This window comes from Meriones unguiculatus (assembly GCF_030254825.1).
Source record: "Meriones unguiculatus strain TT.TT164.6M chromosome Y unlocalized genomic scaffold, Bangor_MerUng_6.1 ChrY_unordered_Scaffold_25, whole genome shotgun sequence".
Classification (NCBI taxonomy): Eukaryota; Metazoa; Chordata; class Mammalia; order Rodentia; family Muridae; genus Meriones; species Meriones unguiculatus.
The window spans coordinates 24,740,314-24,752,626 of NW_026843710.1; positions in this window are offsets into that span (position 1 = coordinate 24,740,314).

Consider the following 12,313-nt stretch of genomic DNA (forward strand, 5'->3'; position numbering starts at 1 on the left):
AAAAAACATACTTATGCTGATAGTCTTTCATTCAAGAAAATGATTTAATTCCTAGAAACTTCAAAGGAGTAAAGAACAGCACTGATAATCTCCTTTGGGAAAATGTGAAATATTTCCATAGGGAATATTATTCAGATAAGAAAATGACATCATTTTATTGTTAGCCAAATGGATGGAACCAGGAAATATCATCCTGGGTGAAGAAACTAAAATGCAGAAAGAAAAATATGGCATGCATTTACTTATTAGGAGGACTCCTAATAGTGGGGGATAAAGTTCCAATAGGCCATCTATTGGAACCAAACCAGTGTTCCACTAGTGGGATTGGGTGGCAGTTAATTGAGTTGTTGGGCCTGGGCATCCTCCAGAAACTTTCAAGCAACCCAGGCTGTTGTTATTAAAAATATGTGGCTCTCTGCTCTCACCTGACAGATCAGGACCATGTTTTTGGATCCACAGAGATATTTCCTTCTGTATCAAATCAGCATGCATACAGAGACCAACAGACCAATTTTATGCAGAGAGAAAACTTAAAACACCCAACTCTGTATGGGATTTCCCTATGGAATTTTTCCTTTCCTCAGATCTCTGGGAAGCCTGTAGGGGAGGAGGCAGGAAGAGTGCCATAACTACATCGAGTTGAAGACACAGAACAATTCCCTGAGAATCAGGCCACAGAGGAAGATGATGCAGCCTGACTAGATGAGATCTGATAAGCTAGGGTAAAATAGAAGTGGAAGGAGGAGCTCCCCAATCAAGGAACTAGAGAAAGGGCATAGGGATAGAAGAAGGAGGCTGGGTAGGACTGGATGAAGAATAGGAGGGGGCAGCAGAGGGGATACAAAGTGAACAAATCATAATAAATAAACACATAAGACAAACTTAGATCAAGGTGTTGAAGTATAAATATCTTCAGGACTTGATGGCTTCTTCTTGTGTTTGGTACAAGGGTTCAACAAGAATGAACTCAGTTTTTTTAAGGGACTTGGCCAGTGAGACTCTTATCATTTCCAATCAGTATGTGAACAACACATAAATTGAAGTTTTTTAAAGAAAAAACAATTAGTGTGACAAATGGTAGAAATTTGAAACTATGAACAATGGAAAAGGAGTGTAATGTATATTGTATCAAATTTTCCAATTCCCACATACCCAACAAAAATAACATGTTGACAACTTTTACAATGACTTTTAATATGGAGAAAAGATTCTGTTAAAAGAGGGTGTAGTTTGAGTTTGTAAGGAATGCTTTCAAGGAAATCATTATGTAGCCTTGAAGAAGTCATTAACAAGTTATCGCATATCTGATGAGCAGTCCTGGCACTAACACTATGTTCAGTTTGATGTTGGCGGACCACATCAGGAAACACAGCTCATTTTATGTCCTAGGTATATAATGAGGACACAATTCCCTGTTCTGTATGCCCAGTTTTAACAATAAACCCTAGGACTGAGAGGATTGCTCACTAATCACTGAGTAGGACAGAGCTGCTGTTCTTGGCAGGTCAGCCAAGACAAACCTCTCACGGAGAGTTCCCAACACTAATGTGGAAAAGCTCCAGCTGTCAAATAATTTATTGGCTCTCAGTTCTCCTTTTATACTAACCTATCTTTCTCTGTTTCAGACAAACCAATCCCAGGAATTGTATAGTTTCCTTCTCTTTTCCCTGCTCTTAAAGACTCAATACCCCAGGGAACCATAGACCCTGCCAACCTATTATATCAATAAGAATGTGAAGGTATATGTAGTGAGATTGCCGATAACTGTTAAGTTCAAAGTCAAAACCTAGGAAATTTCAGATCAAATACCACAGTAGGGGAACACCTTGTCATTCAGTACATTCCTCTTAATCCTACATGAATTTGAAGGTTCCCTACTTTGGAAGCTATACTATTAAGTAAACATTAAAGATTCATTTTCTACCTGACATTGTGACAGAGGTAAACAGGAATAAAAGTGTGGGTTCTGGATAAATGGATGAGATAAAGGCCTCTTGGATTTCACAAAAAAAAAATCACATGTATACAGGATCAGAGATACTGGACACTGAGCAAAGTTTGTTTACTTATCTCCACGGAAACCTCAGGATTTTCTCAGGTACTGATAGGCTGAGAGGGATATTGATGTCATGCAACAGGTGTAAGACAGTAAGAGTTTCAGGAGCCATCTATTAAAATGGACATGTGGACATCATATATGTGAGAAATGCTTAGCAGCCCTATGTGCCTAAATATGGGCAGCTGAAAGCACAACCCATAGATGAAAGATCCTGCATACAAGACTCTTATTTCAGGAAAAGTATAACATATTTTTTTTCAAGTGGTCATTATTAACATCACATGTCCTTGACATGTGACTTTGACATTATCACAGATTCCATTATAATTTGTTAAATGCACAGACATGTCCTCTGTCATGAAAATATTTACTGGAAAAAATTCTCCCTGTCCAAGGAAACTCTTTGAACATAGGTTTTCATTTGGGACCTTGCTTATATTTTTTACAGAGACCATCCAGGATGTCACTTCAGCAAGCAGTCATCTTGTTGTAGTCCTTAAGCAGAATGGATAGCTTTTTATACTGAACCATAAGTGGCAGTCAGAGAAAGGGAGCCTGAAAGAGACAGAGAGAGAGAGCTAGAAAGACACATGCAGAAATAGAGACTGAGACCAACAAAAACAAAGATACAAAGTGACTGATACAGAGAATCCATCTTTTTGATCACTTTCATTGCCATATCATCAAAACAGTATGTCTGCTATAATGTAACTCCAAAAGAAATTATATTTTTTATATTTTTATTTTAATTTTTATCAATTACACTTTATTCACATTGTATACCCCCATAACCCCTCTCCCTTCCAATCCCATTTTCCCACCCCACTTGTACATGCATGCCCCTCCCCAACTCCACTGATAGGGAGGTCTTCCTCTCCTTCCTTCTGATCCTAGTCTTTCCAATCCATTCAGGAGTGGCTTCATTGTCTTTCTCATTGACCTGGTAAGCCTGCTCCCTCAACACGGTGATGTTATCCAAGAGCAGGCCAATCACATCATGTCAGAGGCAGTGTATGTTCCCATTACTATGGAATCCACTTGGATACTGAATTACCATGGTCTACATATGTTCAGGGTCCTAGGTTATCCCAATGCATGGAATGTGATTTGAGTATGAGTCTCTTGAAAGACCCCTATGCTCAGATTTTTTGGTTCTGTTGTTCTCTTTGTGGAGTTCCTGGCCTCTCTAAATCTCATAATTTCTCTCATATTTCACTACAGTAGATGCACTCTGCCCAACAGTTGACCATAAATCTTAGCATCTGCTTTGATAGTCTGCAGGGCAGAGCCTTTTAGAGGCCCACTGTGGCAGGCTACTAACTTGTTCCCTGTTTTCTCCTTCTTCTGATGTCCATCCTCTTTGCTTTCAGTATGGGGATTGAGCATTTTAGCCAGAGTCCTCCTATTTGGTTAGTTTCTTTAGGTTTGCAGATTTTAGTTGTTTTACATTATATGTCTATATGAGTGAGTGTATCCCATATGTGTCTTGATGCTTCTGGGTAGCTCACTCAGAATGATCTTTTACATTTCCCACCATTTACCCACAAATTTCATGATTTCCTTTTTTTTATTGCTGAGTAATATTCCATTGTGTAGATGTACCACAATTTCTGTATCAAATTTTCATTGGAGGGGGGCATCTGTATTGTGTCTAGGTTCTAGCTATTACAAATAAAGCTGCTACAAACATGGTTGAGCAAATGTCCTTATTGTGTACTTGAGAATCTTTTGGATATGTGCCTAGGAGTGGTATAGCTGGATATTGTGGAAACACTACCTATTTGTCTGAGAAAGAGACAGATTGATTTCCACAGTAGTTGTACAAGTTTACATTCCCACCAGCAGTAGAGAAGTTTTCTCCTTTCTCCACCTTCTCATCAGCACTTGTTCTCACTTGAGTTTTGATCTTGGCTATTCTGATTGATGTAAGGTGAAATCTCAGGGTTGTTTTGATTTGCAATTCCCTGATGGCTAATGACATTGAGCATTTCTTTAAGTATTTCTCTGCCATTCAATATTCCTATATCGAGAATTCCCTGTTTAGCTCTGTTCCCCATTTTTTTTTCTTTTTTTTTTTTTTCAATGCAGTTTATTCAGGAACCTTGAACAATCATCTGACCCTGGGGAAAGCCAGCCCACAGCTTAAATAGCCTCTGGGTAGCCAACCCCAGCGTGCCATGTGGGCAATGCAGATAGGTCCACCTACGCGGAAGCAAGCCAGATCCTCAGCCTTAGCCAAATGTGGAGTTGTTTGTGACAGAGAGCACTCACCATTGGGAAGGTGGAAGGCAGAAACCAGCTCCATCTTTAAGATGCGGCATTACACAGCTCTCTATAGTTCCCCCTTTTTGTTTTAGACGCATCAGGCAAGAGTAGAGGTCTTGTTGCGAGCCGCGTGATCATCTAGCCAGCAAGAACGCACGCAGACAACAGGATCCTTCTGCAGCAGGCTTTATTATATGAAAGGAGGAAGACCCTGAGCCCCAAAGTGGCGCTGTTTATATAAGCCCTGCTCTTGCACCAGAGTGGTGTGAGATGATGTATCATTCCCTGATTGGCTGCTCACCCATTTTGTGAGATGACGTATCATTCCCTGATTGGCTGCTCACCCATCACCCCATATGACGCCCCAGGCTGGGCTCGTGATGACAGTTGCCCAACAGTCATAACGGTTTACCAGTTTTGAGGGCAGAAGCCAGCACCATGGCAACCAAACCCCGGCTCTCCACAAGGTCTGATCTCTGATATTAGAAATAAATTGGGACTTTGTACTGATGTTCATTTAGGTGTCATGCACCCAAAGAGCATCAGACCCGTCTGATACTTTTTTCTCAGAGGCGGGACCTGGAGCATCAACCCCCATGGAACCAGACTTGCTCTTCTCTGGGTCGAAAGCAGCTGGCCCTGAGTGCAGTGCTTAGCCTCACATCCTGAGCGTAACATTTTGGCTTTTTATGGTAGCCAACCATGCTTGGGGAGACTGTCCTGCTTCAATGGCTGTAAAGGCCTGAATGATCATGGCTGCATTACGCTGTTGTGAGACTCGAATCTTGCATATACACCACAGGCAAACCCAGGAGACCAACACCAGAAGGCCTGCTAACGCTCCCATGCCCGCCCATTCCTTCAGATGATTCATGGCTGCAGCAATCCATGGTGATAATCCTGTGGCTAGTCCTGCGTCCACTCTGGTAGAATTTACTGTGATAATGGCCACTCTCAGCTGCTCCATTGTAGTATCGAATTCTCCAGTCCAATTACCTAAAATATAACTAGACAATTTGTTCCCCATTTTTTAATTGGATTACTTGATTTGTTGCTTTTCAACTTCTTTAATTCTTTATATATACTGGATATTAGCCCTCTGTCACATAGAGGCTTGGTAAAGATTCTTTCCCAATCTGTATGTGTTCATTTGTTTTTATAACAGTGTCCTTTGCTTTACAGAAGCTTTTCAGTTTCATGAAATCCCATTTACTGATTATTGTTTTTAGAACCTGTGCTGTTGGGGTTCTGTTCAGGATGTTGTCTCTTGTGCCAACGAGTTCAATACTCATCCTCACTAGTTCTTCTAACCGATTTAATGTGTCTGGTTTTATCTTGAGATCTTTGATGCACTTGGACTATAGTTTTGTGCAGGGTGATAAAAATGAAAATACTTGCATTTTTCTACATGTAGACATCCAGTTAAACCACCACCATTTGTTGAAGATGCTCTTTTTCACATTGTATGGTTTTTGCATCATTGTCAAAATTCAGGTGTCCATTTGTGTGTGGATTCATTTCTGGGTCCTCTGTTTGTTTCCACTGATCCACCATTCTGTTTCTCTCCCAGTACTGGGCAGTTTTTATTAATGTTGCTCTATAGTAGAGCTTGAATTAAAGGATGGAGATATCTCCTAAAGACCTTTTATTGTAGAGGATTGTTTTAGCAAATCTGGGTTTTTTTGGTTCTGTATGAAGTTGAGAATTTTACTTTCAAGTATTGTAAATAATTGTGTTGGTAATTTGATGGGAATTGCTTTTGGTAAGTTGGCCATTTACTATGTTAATCCTGCTAGTCATGACTATAGAAGATCTTTACATTGTCTGATATTTTCTTCTAATTCTCTCTTCAGGGATTTGATTTTTTTTCATACAAGTCTTTGACTTGCTTGGTTAGGGTCATACTGAGGTACTTCATGTCTTTGACCAAATACAAGAACACATCAAAGATATCATCCACTATGAACAAGTACACTTCATCCCAGATATGCAAGGGTGGTTCAATACACAGAAATTCATCAATATGATCCACCATATTAACAAACTGAAAGAAAATTAAAAAAAAAAACACATGATAATCTCCTTAGATACTGAAAAAGCATTTGACTAAATTCAACCTCCATTCATGTTTAAAGCATTGGAGAGATCAGGCATAGAAGGCATACATCTAAGTACAGTAAAGGCAATATACAGCAAGCCTATATTCAACATGAAACTAAACTGAGAGAAACTTAAAGCAATCCCACTGAAATCAGGACAAGGAAAGGCGGCCCACTGTTTCCATATCTCTTCAACATAGTTCTGGAAGTCCTTACTAGGGCAATAAAATGATTGAAGAATATCAAGGGATAGAAATGTGAAAAAAAGAAGTCGAAGTATCACTATTTACACATGATATGATAGTATACATCATTGACCCCCAAAATTCTACATGGGAACTCCTACAGCTGATATACACCTTTGGGATAGTGACTGGATACAAAATTAACTAAAAAAAAAAATCAGTAGTCCTCCTGTATACAAAAGACAAAAGGGCTGAAAAGAAATTAGGGAAACAAAAGGAATCATATTATCTAAAAAAGCCATACACCTAACCCTTCCCAGATATTTCTCCACTGGGGACTAAACATGTAAATAGATGAGCTTCAAGGGGATTTACAATTTAAATCACCAAGAAGTAAGATCAGATGGAGGGACTTCTAGGCTAAAAGAACATAGATATAATGAAAGTGTGTCATTCAATACAATTATTAAAGTCCCAACAAGTTCCAAGGACTAAAGAACAGGACTGACAATCTCCTTTGGGGAAAATGTGGATTATTTCCATAATGGAGTATTATTCATTTAAGAAAATGACATCATCGTGTTTTCAGGCAAATGTTTGGAACCAGGAAAAATCATCCTGGATGAAGTACCTAAAATGCAGAAAGACAAATATGGTATGTATTTACTTATTAGGATGTCTTTTAAAACTGTGGGAGAAAGTTCCAAAAGGCTATGTATTGTGAAAAAAATCAGTACTACTGGGATTAGGTGTCAGTTAATTGAGTTGTTGGGTCAGGGCATGCTACAGAAATTTTGAAGCAACCCAGTCTGTTATTTTAAAAATATTTTGCACTCTGCCCACATTTGTTAGATGAGTGCCATGTCTCTGTTTCCACAGAGATGTTTCCTTTTGCATCAGATGGGATTGCATACAGAGACCCATACTCCTATGATATGTAGAGAGAGTCCTTACAACACATAGCTCTTAATGGAATTTACCTATGGAATTCTCCCTCCACTTAGAGCTCTGGAAAGCCTGCAGGAGAGGAGGCCAAAAAGTGTCATAAGTAAAGAGAATTAAGGACACAAGGAGAACAGTGCTCTGAGAAGTATGCCACAGAGGGCAGAGGAAGATGATGCAGTGAGCCTTGATGACACCAGATAAACTAGGGTCAATTAGAAGGTGGAGGAGGACCTCCCCTATCAGGGAACTAAAGAAAGAGCATAGCAGTACAAGAAGGAGGGTGAGTGGGACTGGAAGGGATAGAGAGAGGGGGCAGCAGAGGAGATACAATGTGAACAAATCGTAATAAATATATACATAATAAACTTTGATCAAATTATGAAGTATAGAACTCATCAGGACCGGTGTCTTCTTCTTGGGTTGGTGCCAGCATGCAACAAGGATGATCTGTATTTTCTCTAAAAGACTTGGCACTGAGACTCTGATCATGTGCCAATGATAAGATAAACAACACATATTTCAATTGATGTATTTAAAAATAATTCAGAGTTGCACATGGGTAGGAATTTGAATGTGGGAGCAATGGAAAATGAATGTAATGTATATTATATCACATTTCCACATAAGCAATAAAAACAATATTTTGCCAACTTTTACAATGACTTTTAAAATGGAGAATATATTCTGTTAAAGAGGGGCAGAGTTTGATTTGTAAGGCATGCTTTCCAGAAATTTAGTATGTAGCAGAAATCCTAGCAATGAACTAGTGGTTATGCAGCTACCTCAGACCCTATGACTTCAAGTGGCACATCTGAGCAAGCAGTCCTGGCACTATCACTACATTTAGAGGGTTTGTCTGGAGGACCACAGCAGGAAACACAGTAGCTCTTGTGTCCTAGGCATATAACATGGACCCATTTCACTGTGCTGAAGGCCCAATTTTAAGTGTAAACACCAGAACCAGTAGGGTCCTCACTGACCACTGAGTAGGACATAGCTGCCCATCCAGCCAAGGCAACCCTGCTCACAGAGGTTTCACAACACTAGTAAGGAAAAAGAACCGGCTCTCGAGTAGTTTATTTCCCCTCATTTATCCTTTTACACTTGTAGATTTTCTCTTTTTCAGCCAAACCAGTCCCAGGAATTATCTGGTTTCTGAAAGAGTCTGGTAATTTGAATTCTGCCTCCTGGGCTAGGCAGATGCACAAGTCTTATCTAAGTTTTATGTCACAGAGACTTTTCTTGACTATCTCTGCATGTTGGGTTTTCTGAGCCTGAGAAGTAGGTAGCAAACTCGCTGGAAGCTTGGAAACCAGACAGCAAACTTTGTGTAAACTGGAGCGAATTCCTGGACACCTTGCCAGATGGCACAAATGTGTTTCTACTGTGAAAAAAAATTTTTTTGCTTGTACCCTTTGCTTTATAAGTGTTGTTTACACGTTCAATAAACTGAGACTTGATCAGGAACCTGTCTTGTCTCCATTCTTTGCATCTCTGTTCCCCCATTTATAGTCCCTCTTTCCAGTAGATGGTATTCAAATAGCCCACAGGACTGGTCAGTTTGCCTCTGAACAAGGGACCTTGAAAACGAGAGGCAATGTGAGAAACACTGATGTTTGGAGCTCTGAATGCCTAAGAAAAACTGTGCTTCATAACAACTGCCCATAGCATGGAGGAAGAAACAAGGAAGGCAAGCAATGATATCATGTAGCAGAGAAATAGCAGGAGATGTTAATGAAGACTTTAAAGTCAATTCTAATAAATGCAAGGAATTGGGAGAAACATTCTTATCCACTTTAGTTTGTAAATGAAGATTGTCAATTACAAACTAATAATAATAATAAAATTGGATTGTTTGCCCTGCTAAAATTTAAAGTCTGATTTTGACTTTTAAAACTATAAATGTGATTTATGATTTCACTAATAAAGAGGATGTTTTGTATTAATATTACAAAAACAGGTTTTAAAAAATATTTAAATGTTTAAAAAGCAGGTACCTCCCTTGTTTTTTGGCTTTGTCTCTATTTCTTTTGTTGTTTTGTTTTATTTTATTTTTGTCTGCAGGCTTCTGTGTGGCTTCTGATTTTGGTTTGCCCACTAGGTCTGGAAAACTTGGAGAGTTTCCAATCTCATCGATGATGAATATGGAGGATGCTCCAATTCCCAGGAAAGAGCCCATGACGGTCCTATTCCTTTTGGAACCAGGAAAGAGGATCGCTGGGACCTTGTTCTATGTAGTAACAAGGCTGATGGAGCCTGCTCTCCATCTGGAAGCTTTGGAAAGGGCCGTGGGCATCTGCTCCTCTAGAATCTATGTGTGAGGAGGAGACCCATGATGGGGTCCAATCCTTCTGGAATCTGTGGGACATGTGTCCAGTAGAGGCTGGTTAAGTCCTGGTATTTGGGTATTCTGGAGTATTTTAAAAAAGTAACCCTTGGGAAGTCTAACAAAGAACTTAAAACAGTTTCTCAACCTTTTGAGGGAAATAAAAAAGCTTGGTATTTATTTTAATTAATTTTACAATGTAAAACCAAAATATGCTGTTTAAGCCAATTAGTCAAAAATTGAAGTTATTACAATATATCATGAAAAAAAAACTATAAAATATGCTGTTCTTCATTTAAAAAGTCTGGAGATTCTTCAGTGCAAAATGTTTGCTTATGCTCTTTTACAGGAAAAAAAAAAAAAAAAGACTACAGTTCCATGTTAGACCAGGGTTGTGTATGGTTATATTCAGATCATTCTTAACCATTCTATAAAATATATGCCTAGCTGCCAGTACCTAAATAAATGATTTAATGCTGTTTTTTACTGGTCTGTAGATATGGTACAGCCAGAATAGTCCATTTTTGCTGAGGGCTACAGGCTAAATTTAGTTTTCTGTTTAATATTAAATAAAACTATTTTCCTTTAATTTTTTGCTGTTAAGTTTTAATACAATATGGTAGGATTAATAAGGTTTGTCAGCCCCTTTATAAATTATGTTTATTTAAAAGTTTTGCTTTGATTTTTTTTTAAAAAAGCAGATTTAAAGTTATGCTAAAGATTATAGTTGATAAAGATTGAATTTTTAGATAGTCTCTTTGCTTAGGTTTTGTTTTTTAAGGTTGAATCGGAAATGGGTAGTCATAAAGTTTGTCTATTTATATCTACCTAAAATTTGGTTCTAAAACATACATTTAAAAAATGCCAAAATTGAGTTTATCACATTCTGTTTTATAGGACGAAGTTTAGAGAAGATGATAAATATAGACAAAGAGTAACGCAAATATGCTTGCCCTCAGACTTGTCAGAGGTCTAATAAATATGGCATTTTAACATACGTAAGCTTATTATGGCAGAGTCAAACCTGTTGAGACACAAACAACAAATTCATTCAGTTTTTATAGAAGCAACCTATAATTTTTCCATTTAAAACAAAAGTTAGCCCAATTGTTGATAGTTTAACTGTATTTACTAATGGTTCATTATCTGGTGTTGCTGCCTGTGCCTATCAAAGTAAAACAATATCTTCTCAAGTGTCTAATACATCTGCACAAACAGCAGAGATATCTGTAGTATTGACGGTGTTTCAAAGTTTTAATAAATAGTCTTTGAACATTTTTACAGATAGTGCACATGTAGCTCAGTCTTTGCCTAGGTTAGTGACTGCAGGTCAAATTCAGACATCATCTTCTCCTGCTGGAATTTAATTTTTATAAATTCAAAATTTGATACAAAAGAAATTTTTCAACTTCTTATAGGACAATTGAGGACTCATTCTAATTGACAGGACCCCTGTCTAAAGGGAATGCATTGGCAGATGAAATCAGCAAAGTTTATTGTTCATAGATTAAAAAAAAAAAAGCACAGAATGCCCATAACAAGCATCATCTTAATAGTCAAATCTTGAAACTTAAATATAGATTGACTAAGGAACAGGCCCATAGTATTGCAGTACTTGTGCTCAATTTCAGGCTGTTCCTCATTTGGGAGTAAATCCTACAGGATTGGCTCCAATTCAGATTTGAAAACTAGATATTACTAATATTCCTGAATTTTAACAATTAAAATATGTACATGTTTGCATAGATACCTATTCTGCATTTATTTTTGCCACTCCTCAACCAGGAAAAGCCACAAAGAATGTTATTTCTCATTGTCTACCTGCTTTCAATATTCTAGGAATTCCTAAGCTATTTTAAACTGACAATGGAACATGATATAATAGCAAAACTTTTAAAAGATCTTGTCAACAGTTCCAAGTTTCTCATATAAGTAAAATAATCATCAAGGACAAGGGATTGTAGAACATGCTCACTAAAAAATTAAGATTCATTTTCAGAAAACAGAGAAGGGGGAGCTAATCTTCTGGACACGTAAAAAAAAACATCTTTATCATGTTCTTTTCATTCTAAATTTTTAAAATTTGGATACGCATGGTAAATCTGAACCAGATAGATTTTGGCATACAGAAACCAAGTAAACTTTTGTTAAAATAAAATGGAAGGGATCCTTTAAGAAATGAATGGCATGGACCTGACACTATACTCATATGAGGACAAGAAAAATGATGCAGCTCAATGGCTACTGGTGTGACAAGTAAATGAGGAGTTTACTCCTGATAATGATAATGGTGTCAATAAAGACCCCTCCCATCAAGATGACTGTTTATTGGTGAATGTTTCTAATCCATCACTACGATATCCAGTTTCCTGGGGATGATCCAGAAGTCCTTGTTATGTCAACAACATTTGGCTACTGGGTTTTCCTGCTTTTG